Below are 17,677 nucleotides of genomic sequence, written 5' to 3'. Positions count from 1 at the left end.
GGGAAACATGGCAAAACAGCAAAAATACAAAAATTAGCCGGGCCTGGTGACACATGCCTGTAATCCCAGCTACTCGGCAGGATGAGGCAGGAGAATCGCTTGAACCCGGGAGGTGGAGGTTGCAGTGAGCCGAGATCTCACCACTGCACTCCAGCCCTGCAGCCTAGGCAACAGAGGGAGACTCTGTCAAAAAAAAAAAAAAAAAAAAAAGCCAGAAAAGTACCAGAAAAATATCTGGAATATTTTAATAATACTAGGGTGGAGAAAGCCTTCCTGAGCATGACTTAAAAACCCATAAGCTGTAACATAAAGAGTAATAATTTTGGCTACATTAAAATTTAAAACTGTGTGGAGAAAGATACTATACACAAAATTAAAACATAAGCAACAGGCTAGGAGAAAGTACTTGCTACACAGATATCAGGCAAAAGGTTAATATCTCTGCCTATATCTATATCACCTTCTGGAAACTAGAAAGGAAAAGACACAAAACCCATTCAAAATGGAGCGATAACATGATATGGCAATTCAGGGAAGAAATAGACAATTAGCTAATAAATGAGAAAAGATGCCCAAGCTTACTAATAGTTAAAGAAATGTAACTAAAGCAATGAAGTGCCATTTTTAGGTATCCAAATTAAAAATATCGGAAGGGTTTTGGAGAAACAGAACCTCTCAGATACCTTGTGCAAATTGGTAACATTTTTTATGAGGCTAGTTTGTCAGTTACCACCAGAATCCTAAATTCTTCCATGCTGAGAACCATATCTTGGAGCTAGATTTCTCCAAGATATTGCTTCCAGAAGGACCCCAACTTGGCCAGCCAGAGGCCTTTTCTAAAACACCGCAATCTAAACTGCAAACATAAGCCAGACCGTGCAACTCTTTATCACATGCCCTTGTAGGATATCATTCTCAACCAACTCTTAACTAAAAGGTGCATGATATATGCTTCTCAAAAGAAAGACAAGATTATGTGAGTAGGAATAACCTTTCTTTGTAGCCAGTCTGCAAACATGTTAAAGTAACGGAAATAACTTTTATGTGCACTTTAAACAAAATGTGCATTCCTTTGACCCAGCAGTTCAACTTTTAAGAATCTAACCCTCAATACTTCGAGACATATGCAGAGATGTTCAGTGCAGCATTGCTTGTGATACTGAAAAATTAAAACAACCTAAATGTCCATCAGTAGAGAATAGATCTTAGTCCATGATATACCCATATTATGGATTACTCTGTAGCAGATCCAAAGAAAAAAGGTAGATCTCTGTATACTCGCACAGCAAGATCTACAAGACTTACTGTTACATGGAGAAAGCAAGTTGTAGAACAGGGTTTATAGGCCGGGTGCGGTGGCTCACGCCTGTAATCCTAGCACTTTGGGAGGCCAAGGCGGGCGGATCACGAGGTCAGGAGATCGAGACCATCCTGGCTAACACAGTGAAACCCCGTCTCTACTAAAAATACAAAAAAAATGCCGGGCGTGGTGGCAGGCGCCTGTAGTCCCAGCTACTCAGGAGGCTGAGGCAGGAAAATGGCATGAACCCGGGAGGCGGAGCTTGCAGTGAGCCGAGATCACGCCACTGCACTCCAGCCTGGGCGACAGAGCAAGACTCCATCTCAAAAAAAAAAAAAAAAAAACAAAAAGCAACAACAACAGGATTTATAGTATGATCCCATTTTTGTAAGGAAAAGATAACCCCCATAACAACAATGAAAACATGTTATGAACACCCTGTCATAATTTCAAAATTACTGGCCTTTTTCCTTGGTCTAATTTCCTTGCTTTTATTAATTCATTTCCCTCCTCCTTTATACCTTCTCCCTGTATCTAGCTGTTCAGATTTTGTTTAGATCCTTTTAATAATTAGCTCAGATACCACCTCATTCATTCAGCAAGTATTCTGTCTTGCCTGCTTTAGATAAGGCCTTGTGCTGACCCTTGGTGGAATACCGGAATGAATTGTATTTGATCCTGCTGTCCTGGAGCTGAAGTCTAGAAGGGAGAAAGGCACGTAGACATTGACACCATAGTGTGATTTGGGATGGGACAGAAGTAGGCCCAGAAGGCTGCCAGATGAAGGGCAATTAACCCCATCTGGGAAGGCTTCCTACTGGAGGGGACGTTTGTAATGAGTCTTGGAAGAGTGCTAGCTTTCCTTCATCCCCTTCCTCCACCAGAAATGGTCTTGTTCACTCTTTGGCCCTCCAAGTAGGATGACTTCATACGGGAAAAATAATTGAGTCAGTACCTTTATTCAAGCCCGAGTTCTGCCACTTACCAACTTGGTGACTCTGGGCAAGTCATTTATCCTCTGAGCCTCTGTTTCCTCATCTATGTAATGGGGCTAATGCCAACTTACCTCTTAGGGCTGTCTTTAGTATTGGAGATAATGCATGGAAGGCTCCTGGGTGACTGTCAGCTCTAGAAGAGGAGGAACTACCTGTGTCTTGTTTTCCTCATAGCCAACTGTGTAGCATTGGATTGGATTCAATCTCAAAGCTGTGTGTATCTGGAGATGGTTCTGGAGCAAAGAATGGGCCTGACCATAGCAGGGCTTTGGGATGAGAAGGCTGAGAGGAGTACAGGGTACACAGGTTGCATCATAAGAAGAGAGAACCAGGTGCCTGGTCCTGGCTTACATAAAGGTGATGCAGGAGGGAAAGTAAGAGTAGGCGTTCCTGGGAAAGGGATTCCAAGTAGGGAGTTCTGGCCCTGGTTCTTGGTCCTCTCCTACTGATACCATCTCTTAATCTCACAGTCCAGGGCAGTGAGGCATGGTGGACCACTACTTGCCACGGCATTCATGGCAATCTCAATCCCAACTTTGTCACTCACTAGCTGGCTGACCTTCACCAACTCACTTCACGCTTCTGAGCCTAGTTCCTTATCTGTTAAATAGGACTCAATACCACCAACATCATGGGGTTCATTTACTGAATGAACTGAGCTCATTCAGGTGAATGCATTCAGAATTTGAGTGGCTGGCACATAATGGGTACTCAGGAAAGAGTAGCTGTTATTAGTGTTCATTTCAGTAGATACTTTTGGAGTACTGCTGTGACCAGGGTCTCTGTTGGGTAACAGTTCTTGCCCTCCATGAGTTCCCAGTCACTCAGGGAGACTGAGAAGGGCTCTGACAGAGGAGAACACTGAAAGGTATGGAAGCCCAGAGGAAGGAATTTGGCCCTGTCTGGGGCTGGTACAGGTCAACTCAGCCTAAGAGTTGGGTCTTAAAGGTTAAGTAAGAGCCAGGGACAGAAGGGTGAAGTGTGGAAGAGCACTCCAGGCAGAAGGAATAGCATATAGCATATGGAAAAGAAACGAGATGTTATTGGGAAGGTCCAGAGGTTCTTTACCTGGGGTGCATGGGTCTCAGATGGGCTTCAGGAACCCCAGGAACCTCCGGAAATTGAATGCAAAATGTTGCATGCATGTACCTATGTGCATTTTTTGGTGGAAAAGATGGTCCATGGCTTTCATTAAATTGGTAAAGGGGTTTGCATTCCCCCCAAAAAGGTTGAGAACCAATATTTTTGGTGACAAAGTGTCAGTTGAATGGATTCTAAATAGGAGAGTAATTTGGCAAAATTTGTGTTTTAGAAACATCACATTAGCAGTCAGTATGAAAAATGGGTTGTATGCAGGGAGACCAGCTGGAAGGCCTAAACTGGGGTATTGGCAGAGAAGAAATGGATTTGAGCAGGGCTACTGTGTTGCACGACTCCAATGAGCACCATTTGTTGAGAAGCATTTTAATTTCAAATTATAGAATCCAAATCCTTTGAGAGTTATTAATGAGATAGACTCAATAGAAGTGTCAGATGATATAAACTGTTGTGGATGTGTAAGGTGAGGGAAAGGGAAGAGTCAAGGATGAGTCAAAGTTAGCAGAGGGCCAAAGGGACGTGAGTCCGTGCCAGGGTAATAGTGCAAGGGGAAAAGGGAACGTCTATTAATGCGCACCTAGCATCCAGAGTCCTTGGTCTCAGACATATTTACTAACTTTCATCCTACCCCTGGTTCTCAGAGATCCCAAATGACACTGGCAATACTCATTTCCCTGCGGATTTTGCAGAGGAATTACTTTTGCTTTGTGAGTCAGTCAAGTTTCCTGAAGAAAGCTGTGTTTAAGCTAGTCATTCAAGGTCCGTGAGGATTCTGAGAGTTAGAGATGGGGGAGGAGGTGCTGACAGTGTCTGCAAGGGCCTGGAGGTGAGCAAGGTGAAATCAGACATTGGAGGGTGCAGAGGTCAGGCTTACCTCAAGCAGCTGTCTGAAGAGTACAGGCTTTTTATTTTATTTTTTTGGTAGGCAGCTGGAGAGCCATGAACAGTTCTTGAGTAGGAAAAGAGGAAAAGTGACATGATCAAATTAGCATTTTAGCAGGGAGATGAGGGAGGAGGCTACTGCAGTAATTCAAGGGAGAGAGAAGCCAAGGTCGTGGGCATAGAGCCGAGGAGATGGATTTGAAAGATGATCGGGAGGAAGAGAGGACTGGAGTCAGAGACTGAAGAGGTAACCGGGGAGAGAGGAGGAGGTGGAGATGACCGAGGCTGGAGTTCGCAGTAAGTTAGAATGTTCATGCCTGGCGCTGGATTCATTCATTCACCAAATATTTATTGAATGCCAGGCACTGTGTTAGGCACTAGGGGTTTAGCACTGAACAGAACAGATGCCTGTCCTGATGGATCTTACAGTGACTGAGACAGATAAATAAATAAACGACTAAATGTCTAGAGTGTATCTGATGTCAGTAAGTGCTATGAAGAAAAATAAAGCTGGGGTGATAAGGTAGAGAATGTTGGGGTGCCTTGTGAGAGGGAGGGCCTCTCTGATGAGAAAGTATTTGAGCAGAGGCTTGAAGGAGGTAAGAGAGTGAGCCGTGTACCTCTCAGGGACGATGTTCCAGATAGAAGGAAACTCAGGTGTAAAGGCCCCAAGGCAAGAGTGTGTTTGGTCTGTTTGAGGAGCAGCAGGGAGACCAGTGTGATGGGAAAAAGGCTGACGAAGGAGCGAGAGGAGTAGAAGATGAGATGGCAGGGGCGACATCACAGTCTATCTTTTGGAGCTATTTAGGAGGTAGAGTCCACAATAATTGGTGACAGACTTGCTAAGGGGGCAGGAAGAATCTAGGGTGACTCCAAGGTATGTTTTGGGCTCAGGTGACTGGATGAATGGTGGTGCCTAAGGACAATGGTGAGATGCTAAGTCAGAGATCCCTATGAGAACTGAAGGCCCAAAGGGCCGTCCTGGTAGAGCTGTCCAGCAAGCTCTGGGCTCGACGGGTCCGGGACCCAAGAGAGGGATCCACACCTGAAGTTATGAAATGGAATGAGATCACTGAAAAAGTGTGGAGTGAAAGAGAAGAGGACCAGAGCAGAACTGGGACAGGGAAACCAACATGTAGGGAAGGAGCCCAGGAAGAAATGGGGGCGGGGTCAGAGCAGTAGGAGGAAAAGCAGTGGGGGTGGGCTCACAGAAGCAGAGGAAGGAAAGGGCCATGCAGAGGAGGGCCTTGTTAAGAGTGTCAAATGTTGCAGCCTGTGGGGAGTAAGCTGAGGGCGGAAGAGAGTCTATTGGCTTTAACCATCAGGAGGGCCTGGGCGACCTTCCTCAGAACAGCTTCCGTGGAGTGGTGGGCGCATGAGGCAGATTGCAGTGGGTCGAAGAGCTTGTGGGAGGTACCGAAGTGAAGCAGAGATGGCCAGTGTAGACGGGTTTCTTAAGAAGAAGCTTAGCTGTGAAGAGGAGAGAGGGACACAGGGGGATGTGGGGGCAGATAGAGGGTTTTTATTCCCAGATGGGAGAGACTTGAGCTTCTATAAATGTTGATAGGAAGGAGGCAACAGAAGGGGAGAGGTTGAAAACGCAGGAGGGAGAGGGGATGATTATTGTGGAGGAGGTAATGGGGATGGGCTCCAGAGTCCAGGTGAAGAGACTGGCCTTAAATGCTAGAGGGGCCCCCTCTTTCTTACAGAGGAGCAAAGCGGTGGTAGTGGTGAGGATACAAGGGTATTGGGGGGTTAGTGAAAGAAATGCTTCAGGAAAGTTCAAAGCAACAAATGGAGAGCCCTGGCCAAGGGAATGGATGCTGGAGCTGGGAGGAAGCAGAGAATACTTCTGGCTAGGACTTCCTTAGGAAGTGGCACTTGAGCTGGGTCAGGAAATTCAGAAAGGATGGTAATAGGCAGATCTCTGTGCAGAGGGAAGAGTATTCTAAGTGGAAGAAACAGAATCAGCACACACATAGAGATGTGAAAAGGCTGGGCATGCTGATGGAATAATGAACAAGCTAGCTTGATGAAGGTTGGGCATGAGTGAGTAGGGAACATGAATACCACTATAATGGTTGTTATAATAATAGTTACCATGCACTAAGCACCAGCCTTGCTTAGTACATATTTGAATTCCTTTAGTCCCACCGCACCCTGCAGAATAGGTATTTCCTCAGTTTGCGGGTAAGGAAAGTGAGTCCTGGAATGGTGAAGAAATGAACCCAAGGTCATCCGGCTAGTAAATGACGGGGCTGGTATTGAAACTCAGGTCCGTCTGACTCCATAGCCTGCACTTTTGCCATCTAACAGGAAAGGCCTGGTAAGGCCATATGATGGGAGAGCCTCGAATGCCAACTTGAGGACCCTGAACTTTATCCAGGAGGCAGTGAGTGTCTGAGTAGAAGAGATGCATGCTTGAAGGTGGGCTTTAGGAAGGCTAATGTGGTTCAAGAATGGAGGGAGAAGAAATCAGGAGGTGACTTAAGTGTTAGGGGGAGAGGAAGCAGTGGCCTGGCCTGGAAAAGAGGGGAGTGAGTGGTGGGAATGGAATATTATTTGTTCCTCATGACAGCCTCGAGAGGTGTGGATCTTCTCTTTTTATAGATGAGGAATGGGACACTCAGAAAGGGAGGGCTACTTGCCCAGAACTTGTGCCCTGCTTCATGTGATTTTGCTGATTCAGGAAGTCCGTGGAACAATGTGTCAGAGGGAGCTCTGAGTCTGAGAAAGGCGTGTGCGTGCGTGTGTGTGCTTGTCTGTCCGTCAGATGGACAGCAGTGCCCTCCCTTCCTTTCCCTTCCCTTCCCTGTCTGCATTCCTTCCCACCTCTTCCCATTCTTCCAGTTTCCTGGATTCCATAATTCCTGTATCCCCTGAGCCAAGGGGTCTGGGAATAAGGGTAACTGTTTCCTTGCCTGTCCCCAGAAGGTCAGCCTTGTCACTCCCAAGCCACCTGGTCCCCTCCCATCCCAACTGTCTGTCCATCCACCATATGAAACTGTAGCCCAGCACCAGTGAATGCCACGTGCAGCCTGGCCCCTGGTACTGCTCAGCAGCACCCTAGGGATAGGTGCTTGTTCCTTCAGCAACTCTTCTCCCACTGCTATGGCTGCTTCTGTGTGGGCAGACGGCCACTTTGGGAATTAGATTTGGCTTACGAGTAGTTAACAATAATTACCACCATGTTCCCATTGCTGTTGTTTGCCAGACACTTGATATATGTTCTAGTTCTTGCAACAGTCCTGGGAGGTTCACATCACGAGCCCCATTTTTACAGATGAGGAAACTGAGGCTTCAAGAGTGACAATAATGCGCTAGAGGGCATATAACCTGGAACCACTTGTAGAGCTGGGATTTGAACCCAGGTCTGTTTGCTTCCAAAGCTGTGGGCTTCCCATACTCCATTTCCAAGTATCTCCCATTTTCCTGAGCCTGAACCTTCAGGAAATACAAATCCTCGTCCTTCAAGAACGGGGTGGGTTTCTAGAGATAGTGCCAAGTTCACCCAAAGGACCTAGTGGGATGAGTCTGAGACTTGGAGCTCTAAGAACTCTGGGTTCAAATCCTGACTCTACCACTTACCCAGCTGTGTGACCTGGAGCAAGTTATCTAACCTCTCTGAGCTTTAATTTCCTCATCTCTAAAATTTTCCTCTGCAGAGCTGTTGTAGGGGCTAAGTGAGATGATGCGTGCAAAATGAGAGCAGGTTGCTGTTATTATATTAAAATGAGGGTCAGGCACCAGGCAGGGTTAGAAAGGGAGTTGATATACGCTGAAGGTGACCTTAAGACTGAGCCCAGGCTGGGTGTTGGGGAGGGCTGTCCCAGCACACTGAGTTGGGTGTGGCCTTGGATAATCCATCACACTGGCCTCCCGACCCTGACCCCCATTCTCGTCCCAACTTCTGGTTCCGGTCCTGGCCCTTCGCGTATCTCCCCTGCTCTGCAAACTAATGCCTCTGCCTCTCTCTGTCACCCGCCGCCTGTGGCCTCTACCCCGCCCTTCCTGGCCCCAGGGAAGAGGAGGAGGAGGAGACTGAGGAAGAGGAAGAGGAAGACGCTCACCAGTTCTGCTGTCCGGCCTCCGAGTGCAGTAGTCCCTCCTCTCGGTAACTGAGAGGACAAGGGCCATTTTCTATGCAGAAGCAAAAGCCTTAACCAGCCCCTCCTTCCCCCTGCCCATGCCCCCACAGATCCCCCATGGGACCCTGTCCCCTGCTTCAGGAACCAGATGGGCAAGCATCATACCCCTTCCTCCCCCCACCTCCTTCTTGGAATTCCCATCCCCACTGCTGTCTCCTCTGGACTCCAGCCCCTGAATTAAAGAGAGCTGGAGCCCTAGGTCCGACTAAAATGTGGGAGAAGCAGAACTTGGAGCTTGGAGCGTGGAACCTGGACCCTCCTGTACCCGCACTCCCACTTCCCAGGCACCCTGGAGCCTGCCACTACTGGAGAGGTCTCCAAATGACATCCCAAGGACCTACCTCTGTCCTCTGTGAGCACAAACAGAGATGCAGGGTGCCTAGGGCTCAGAGGACCAGACGGGGGCAGGACCCAGCCTGCCTAGTTCCCTGTCATTTGTTCCCTTGCTGTGGCCATTGCTGCCATCTCCACTGCTTGAAGGCCTCACCCCACGCCCTCTGCCACTCCCATAGTGCTCTGTAAATATGATCAGGAGGAAAAGGCCTCTCAGAGTACGTGTTGCTGTGTACAAAGGAATTTCCATCAATAAAAGCTGATCTCTTCTCTCTGTCTGATGTATATTCCACCCACCCCTACTTCCCTCTTCCCATCCCCACCAGGGCTTTGCCCTCTTTCCTATCCAGGGCTGGGAATAGGGGCCGGGAAAGAGAGTAGGGTTTGACTCGTGGTTTCGTCAACACCCAGGAGGCACTCGATAAATGCATGAATGACTCCCAACATGGGCAGGCTAACCTTGGACATGTCGCGTGACCTCTCTGACATGTAGTTTTCCCATCTGTAGAAAGGAGAAGGGTTGGATTAGAGGGTCTCCAATGGCTCTTCCAGCTGTGACATTTTGTGAATCTGAGATGCTACAGTTTTAAGAAGCTATGATTATGTGAATTTAATAGACAATGATTCAGTGACACATTCCACTGCAATTTTATGATTTCTATTTCTACAATGCAGTGATTTTGGGATTCTCCAATCCTGTGGTTTTAAGATTGCATAATTCTACCATTTGAACAAATTCTGAAGATGCAATTTTAATATTCTGCAATGTTTAGATTCCTTGATCGTTTACTTTTAAGGTTCTGATTCTACAACTTTAGGGATCTCTGAATCTGAGAGGAAGCCATTTCCCCCCTATGCAGCAACCCTAAATATTCCCTGCACTTGGCCAGAGGCTGGTTCTAAGACTCCCTGGAGGCTGTCAACTGGAGGGTGGAAGATGTCCTTTACGGGTTTGTAGGACTCACACTTTCCATGATGTGTCTGTGTTAGGAGCACAGCCGGAGACCCCAAAGTGGGCTCATACCCCCGACTTTTCCTCTCTGGGCCTTTGGTATTAGACAAATCTGAGTTTACCTTCTGATTCTGCCACTTACATCTGTATAACCTTGAGCAAGTTTTTTCTTCTCCTTGAGCTTTGTTTTCCTCCTGAGTACAGTGAGAATATATCTACCTCTCTGGGTTTTCATGAAGATTAGCAAGAAAGAACACAACGAGTCCAGCATGGGGGCTTGTGCACTGTTGGGCAAGTGTGCTGTGATTGGTGGCTCTTATTTTGATTAAGGCCCAAGTGAGAGTTTTCTCCTGTCTTTTCTTTCCTCCCTCCCTTCAGCATCCCTATCACATTGAACCTCTAGGTTTCCTAGAACCTCACCTCCTTCCCTCACTTATTGCCTTACTTGCTCAACTCATCTACTCATTCACCCATTCAAAGTCTCATTTATTTCTCCCCTCCCTCCCTGCCTGTCTCTCTTATTTACTCTTCCTCATTCTAACCAACAAAGCATTGTTTGAGCCCTTACTGGGTACAAGACCTGACGCTAAATACTGTGAGAGATCCAAAGTAAGACAGAGGCCAGGTGTGGTGGCTCACACCTGTAATCCCAGCCCTTTGGGAGGCTGAGACAGGTGGATGGCTTGAGGCCAGGAGTTTCAGACCAGCCTGGGCAACATAGTGAGACCTCATCTCTACAAAAAGATTTTTTTTTTTAAAGCATGACAGTGGCTATGTCCTCTGCGAGTTCTCCATCTCCCGGGGGAGATGGGAGATGAGAAATCCTTTGGGAAAGTAGGGAGGATGCAAAGGGTTAAAATGACTGGACAGGAATGGCTTCAGTAACGAGCACATTTTGTTCCTGGCCCAGAGAGGAAGGAGATGTCAAGGTGGGTGGGGAGATGTGGTGTCCAGGAGGGCTTGCTGGAGGAAGCGGTGCAAGAGTTGAGCCTTGAAGGCTGGTAAGGGTTTGAAGAGGTGGCAAGGGGTGAGAAGGCATTACAGGAGACAGGGGCCACATAGACAAAAACCTGGGGGAGAACTCCAGGGTCATGCAGGGGAATGCTGGGTACATTACTCTGTTCACACCGCTCTCCAAGGTGTGTGAATGTAGGAGACCTGGGACTGGGGACGAGGAGACCATTCCATCCTTCCACTGAATGGAGAGAGAAGCAAGTGTGGGGGTGAGGACGGGAGTTGAACTACATAGAGGGAGGAGGCAAGTCAGGGTCAGATGGCCCTCCCGACCTGTGGGCAACTGAATTGACTGAATCGGGCAGAGGGCTTGTGCTGTGGGAAGGGGGCAGGGTTTTGATCAGCCGTGAGACAAATATGTGTGCACGCATGGTCTCCATGTGCCCGGGCATCCTCACACATGTCTTTGCACGAGGCTCTGCAGGTCTCACAGTCGCGAGACTGTGCACACTGCTGCAGAGCTGAGGAAATGTGATGATGTGAGACTGGATGCGAGGTTGATTGTGTGAAGTGGTGACTTTATGTACCTGGCAGCCTTGATGTGTGTGTCTGGTGGATGTAATCACAAGGCTGGGTGTGGGTGGCTTTTAAGCATGTGAGGCTGTGGCCTTTAGGGTGACAGTTGTCAGGCAGGATGGTCACACACACACAGACACACGTGATTTCTACCTGTGGTCTTCGAGGACCCAGGGTGGCTGCTGAGTAACTGCTGTGTGCTTAGCTCTGGCATGAGCGCCATAGGTTCGAAAAGGTGAATCACACCAGGTTGCTGCCCTTGGGAAACAGGACGGGGGTGTGGGGTAGGAGACGGACACTTTAAGAGAGAACCACAAGTTAGCCAGGGAGAAAGACTGACTGTGATATATGCGTATGCACAAGACACAGGGGAGGGAGTCACTGACCCTGTCATGTTCTGCGAGGGGCAGGAGTGAGTCAGCATTGACTTCCCAGAAGGACCAACCTGCTCAGGGTACTGCAAGACGAAGATGAGCTCACCCAGACCGAACAAGTTCAGGGGTGAAGGGGAGACAGAGGACATTCTGGGCAGAAGAAACAAAGGAAGAGTATGAGCATGGGCTTGGTGATGTGGATCAGCTTGCTGTAGTATAGGAATTGCAAGTAGCCTGCTGTTGCCTATGACACTGAGGAACTTACAGGGCAGGGTGGGAGGTGAGAGGTGGTGAGACAGGCCAGATTCAGAGAGGCTTCTGAAGCTAAGAGTGGGATGCTGGCCAGAAGTGAGGGGGATTCTTGTCCTGTGCAACCCTGGGCAAGTCACTTTGACTCTCTGGACCTCCGTTTGGGTCTGTGGGATTGGATAGTTCATAAAGCCTAGTCCGTCCAGTCCATCCCAGCTCTGTGCATCTTCTACCACCCTTGGCCAGCCACATCCATGAGTCATTGCTCTTGAAGTCAGGAGCTTCTTCCATCTAAACTCAGTCCTTCCTGCTTCCTCCTGGGTTGCTTCCTCATTCACCCACTCCACAAATATTTACCCAGCATCCAATCCCTTGTGTGCCACTGTGGGAAGGCACGGGGAGATGAAGAATGCAAGGACTGCACCTTGGAGGGACTGCTAGTGCCTGCAACAGACGGTGGGGTGGTGCTAAGAGCACGAGCTTTGTGTTCAGATACATTTTTGTTTGAATCTTGGCTCCACCAGTGCCGAGCTTCAAGGCTTCGGGCAGGTTTCATCATCTGTGCTGTCCTCCTCAGAGAGAACAACCCAGACCTTGCAAAGTTGCTCAGCCTAGCAAAGTGACAACTCAATAAATGACAACTATTATTTTTAGGGCTGCACAGCAGCAAAGCTGGGATTCAAACCCAGGTCTGTGCGCTCCCAAAGCCTGTGTATGCCCACTGCATACCCAGTCAGCTCAGCTCCTTCAAAGGCTTCTTTCTCCCCTGTCAGTTCCTGTGCCAAGCGAGGCTGGACTCGGGCTTAGAATCCCTGTGACACTGGGATTGGGCAGCAGAACTAGTTTGCCGAAGAAATATTGGAGGGAGAGGTGGCTGCAGTCCCCCTGCCTCCTCTCTCCCCTGCCACTGGGTCCAGTCTTCTGGCCCAGTCTGCTCCTTCCAGAACCCAAAGCCCCTGGCCCCATCCAGGTGCAATGACCTCCTCGTCTTGTCTTCTTGTCTCTACTTCCGGTCCGTCCCGTTCCCCCCACTGCCACCTAAGTTGTCATGGGGATAGTCCTCACCATCCCTAGCTTCCTCTTGCCCTCATCTTATGATATCCATGGCAACAGCCCCCATTCGTTTCCATGGCAACTGCATCCTGATCCCATCCCCTGCTGGCTGCCTGGTTCCGGGCAGTGCCAATAAAGGGAAGGAGGGAGAGAAGACTTCCCATTAGGAGCAGCATTCGAGGAGGGTTAGTGCCCCTGCCATGGGCAGGCCAACCCCAGATCCCTGTGGAACATCGTACACTGCTTCTCCCCATCTTAGTGCTTTGGCACACAATGTTCCCTCACTCTTCATCTCTACCAACTCCTTCCAGGCAAGACCCAGTCCACAAGCTTCCTCCCCAAGGAAGCCTTCCAGGCAGCAGAGGAACTAGCACAAGCTTTGGGGTTTGAATCCCTGTCCTGCCACTTGCTAGCTCTGAGACCTTTGGCAGTCATTTCCCCTCTTGGAGTTTTTTTCTTCATCTGCAAAATAGGAATCCTAATTCTTCCCTCACGTTTGCCATGCAGATTAAATAATGTGTGGAAAATGCCTGACACAGGGAAGGTGCGCAGTAAGTGCGAGTTTATTTTTATTCTGCTCAACCACCCCCAAACAGAAGGGATCTCTCTCCTGCACTCCCCCAGCACTTCCTCTGTTCCCCAGCCCTGATAACTTTCTGCTTTGTACTGTGGTTATTTGTGTAACATAGCTTATTTCCCCCTCTGCAGAGGATGCTCTCCAATTTCCCCCACAGAATAGCCCAGCAGACAGTGCACATGGGCATGTGTGTGTGTGTGATCGTGTCCGTATATGTGCATGTCTGCATGTGTTTGTGTCTATTTTCATGTGTCTGTGGATGTGTTTTTGTTTCTACGTTTGTCTGCCTTTGGATGTGTCTGTGTTATTGTACCTCTGCGTGCATGTGTGTGAGTGTGCGTGTGTGTGTGCACATGCAGATGTTTTGCTCCTGGCTGGGAAGAGTCCGGGGTGAGGGGGAGCTCCCAGACCCTTTCTGAAGTCCAGGAATCCAAAGAAGGAATTGGTTTTGCTTGACCCTGCACAGATGAGAAACTGAGGTGCAGAGAGGAAAAGTGACATGCCTGGGCTTACACAGCTGGTTAGTGGCAATCAGGACCTGAGCCTCGGCCTGCCCAGCATCTTACTCTACAACAGGCTTTCTCTCTGTCTCTGTGTGTGCATGTGTGTGTATGTGTGCGAGAGAAAGAGAAGAAGAGAGATTTTCCATGTGATCAGCATGTTCCCGAATGTTGTTCTGGGGGCTCTGACTTGAGGGATTCCACATCCCCAGTGCTGTTTCTTCAGCAGTATGTATGATATCAGAAGCAACGCCCTCAAGCACCCTCCTTTTTTTGCTAGGCTCCCTTGTGGGAGGCTGTGCTGACAGCCCGACCTCCCTGCCACTATTCCCTTTGCAACCAAAACAGGGGGTGAGCTCTCAAGGGAGGAATTGCCAAAGAGTGCAGAGCCAGGGGCAGCACGGAGCTGGGAGTGAGGAGAGGCAGCAAGATGTCATGAAAAGCCTGGGCCCTGAGTTTGAATCCTAGCTTTTTTACTTAATAACTATGTGACCTTGAGCAACTTTATATCACCTCTCTGAGCCTCAGTGTCTTCATCTATAAAATGAGGCTAATGGTGCTTGCCTTGATAAGTTTCAAGAATTCAATGAGCTAAGTAGTGCCTTTGTCCTAGGAATTAGAGGTAACAACAGGGCCCTACAGCAGCCTGAGAGGAGCAGGTGTAAGGCAGCCTGTGTGGAGCAGGCAGGCAGGCATGGAAAGGCACACCTGAGCTGAGTGTTGAAGGCTGAGCAGGAGGTAGCCAGGTTGGGGCAATGGGGCAGAGAATATATGAGGTGGGGGGACAAGTCAGGAGAGCCATCCATGGCCACATTGAGGAAGTTGAAGGTTATTCCATGGCTGCTGATTCCTGGAATACCCAAGTTAGATCATGTCCCTCCTCTGCTCACCTCAATCAGAGCAAACACCAAAGTCTTTATTGTAGGCTCATGCCCTTTCCGATTTGGCCCCCATGACCTCTCTGATCTTATCTCTTATATCCTCTCATTCACTCTGTTCTACCTCTGGGCCTTTGCACTGGCTGTACCCTCTCTCTGGACTGCTACTGCCTTTGCCATGCAACTTACTCTCACTTCCGTCAGCACTCTGCTTATATGCCATTGCTCCAGAAAGGCCTTCCCTGAGCACCACATCTCAAACAGCACCTTTTTGCAATCTGCTTTATTTTCCTTCCTAGCACTTCACCGCTACCTGAAATGGCAGGATATATTTACTTGTTTCTTCTCTAAGCCTCCAACCTTGTGCCCCCTATAATGAGACCATTCTCTGGGTCCCAGCCACACCCATTCCCTCGCTAGAACATCACCTCCCTGAGAAAGTCCTTGTGCATTTTGCTCACTAGTATATTTCCAGCACCCAGCACTGTGCCTGGCATACAGAAGGTGCTCAATTGTTGTTTGTTGAGTGAGTTATCTGGCACTGTGGAAGGGTTTTAGTGAGAGAATGAAATAGTTAGGTTAGTATGGTTTGTTTATGTTTTTGTTTTTGTTTTTGAGACAGGGTTTCACTCTGTTGCCCAGGCTGGAGTGCAGTGGCACCATCACGGCTTACTGCAGCCTTGACCTCCTGGGCTCAAGCGATTTTTCTGCCTCAGCCTCCCTAGTAGCTAGGACCAAAGGCATGCGCCACCATGCCTGGCTAATTTTTTATTTTTATTTTATTTTTTTGAGATGGAGTCTCTCTCTGTCACTCAGGCTGGAGTGCAGTGGCACAATCTTGCCTCACTGCAACCTCCACCTCCCGGGTTCAAGCGATTCTCGTGCCTCAGCCTCCCGAGTAGCTGGGAATACAGGGGCCTGCCACCACACCTGAATAATTTTTTTGTATTTTTGGTAGAGACGAGGTTTTGCCATGTTGCCCAGGCTGGTCTTCAACTCCTGGCCTTAAGTGATCCTTCCATGTCAGCTTCTGGAGTAGCTGGGATTACAAGTATGAGCCACTGTGCTCAACTAGATTTGTACATTTTTTTTTTTTTTTTTTTGGAGACAGTCTCATTCTATCTCCCAGGCTGGAGTGCAGTGGTGCGATGTCAGCTCACTGTAACCTTCGTCTCCTGGGTTCAAGTGATTCTCCTGCCTCAGCCTCCCAAGTAGCTGGGATTACAGGCCCACCATGCTCAGTTAGTTTTTGTAGTTTTAGTAGAGATGTGTTTCATCATGTTGGCCAGGCTGGTCTTGAACTCCTGACCTCAGGTGATCCACGTGCCTTGGCCTCCCAAAGTGCTGGGATTACAGCCATGAGCCATGGTGCCTGGCCTAAATTTGTACTTTTGGTTGTTGTTGGGTTTTTTTTATTTGTTTGTTTTTTATTTGTTTGTTTGCTTGTTTGTTTTTTTAAGACAGAGTCTCGCTCTGTCTCCCAGGCTGGAGTGCAGTGGCGCAATCTCGGCTCACTGCAACCTCTGCCTCCTGGATTCAAGCGATTCTCCTGCCTCAGCAGGAGATTACAGGCGCCCACCACCACGCCCGGCTAATTTTTGCATTTTCAGTAGAGACGGGTTTTCGCCACGTTGCCCAGGTTGGTTTTGAACTCCTGGCCTCATGCTCGCCTCAGCCTCCCAAAGTGCTGGGATTATAGGAGTGAGCCACGACGCCCGGCCCAGATTTGTACTTTTGAAAGCTCTCACTGGCCACAGGGTGAAGAATGGGTTGGAAGAGGAGATTGGAGGCTGTGGTAAAAGTTCAGGAGAGAGTATTTCTTAGAGCAGCCTCCTGAGCACATTCATTGACTCCCTCTGGACGGCAGTTTTTATTGATCACCTACTGTGTTCCAGGCCGTGTGCTCTGTGTTAGCTGGGAGATTATCAAACTCTCTTCCTGAGCTGGGATTCTGGGAGTCATGAACACAAATAGCTGTCACGCTTTGCCAAAGCTAACCTGTGCCATAAAAAGCAGGACAGACATGTGCTGTGTGTGGGAGCTCTGAACAGGATCAGCAATAATTTCTGGCTGGAGGCGGGATTCAGGAGGGCTTCTTAGTGGTGGCATATGACCTGAATCTTGACGGAACTAGGATGTGGGGGAATTTCTCAGATTGCAGATGGCGGAGACGATGGGGATTGCATTTCAAGTGGTAGGTACTGTATGAGCAGTTTTGGAGATAGAAAGCAGTGGAGCATTTGGGAAAAGCAGGATCTGGGCCAGGCTGGAATGACAGGTGGATGGAGTAGGGGGCTGGCAGCCAACCCTGAAGTATGGCTTAATGTTTAAGAGTGTGGGCTCTGGAGTCAGACTGCCTGGATTTGAATCCTGGCTCTATCATTAGTAGCTGTGTGACCATAGATATGTTACTTAACCTCTCTGGGTCTCAGGTTCTTTACGTGTAAAATGAAGATAAATTACAGTACTTATTTCATATGGTTGTCTTGAAGAGTAAACAGGTTATTCAGTGTGAAGTGGTAGCAATTGTACCTAAATGTACTAAATGGTCTATAAATATTAGCTGTTGTATCTTGGAGAAGCCTCAAATGCCAGAATAAGGGACTTGGGCTATCTCTTCTGAGCAGTGGAAGTTATAGATGATGGTTCATGCATACAGGAGACAGTTGATCAAAACTGGGCTTGAGCCGTGTGCTGGGAGGGGAGGTTTGAGAGATTAGTGGGCATGATCCTGCAGTCCTGGCAGGGAGGAGAGGAACATCCTGGATGCCAGGGGTGGGCTGAGCTGGGGCTGAACCCTGGAGCGGG

General features: G+C 48.6%; 1 protein-coding gene across 3 annotated transcripts in view; it reads left to right on the top strand.

Annotated features, from left to right (window-relative positions):
* IQSEC2 (IQ motif and Sec7 domain ArfGEF 2) overlaps positions 1 to 17,677 on the top strand; it is a 90,900-nt gene that overhangs the window by 47,860 nt on the left and 25,363 nt on the right. The window contains exon 2 of one of the 3 annotated variants that reach the window (XR_004058428.1): positions 8,297 to 9,030. The exons of the other annotated variants lie outside the window; for them this stretch is intronic. The gene's annotated coding sequence lies outside the window, so the exon portion shown is untranslated. Of the gene's footprint in view, positions 1 to 8,296; positions 9,031 to 17,677 lie in introns of those variants that run through there. 3 annotated transcript variants of the gene reach the window in all.

The sequence above is a fragment of the Rhinopithecus roxellana genome, chromosome 7 (genome assembly GCF_007565055.1).
Source record: "Rhinopithecus roxellana isolate Shanxi Qingling chromosome 7, ASM756505v1, whole genome shotgun sequence".
NCBI classification, from domain to species: Eukaryota; Metazoa; Chordata; class Mammalia; order Primates; family Cercopithecidae; genus Rhinopithecus; species Rhinopithecus roxellana.
This window is presented reverse-complemented; position numbering and strand designations above follow the sequence as displayed.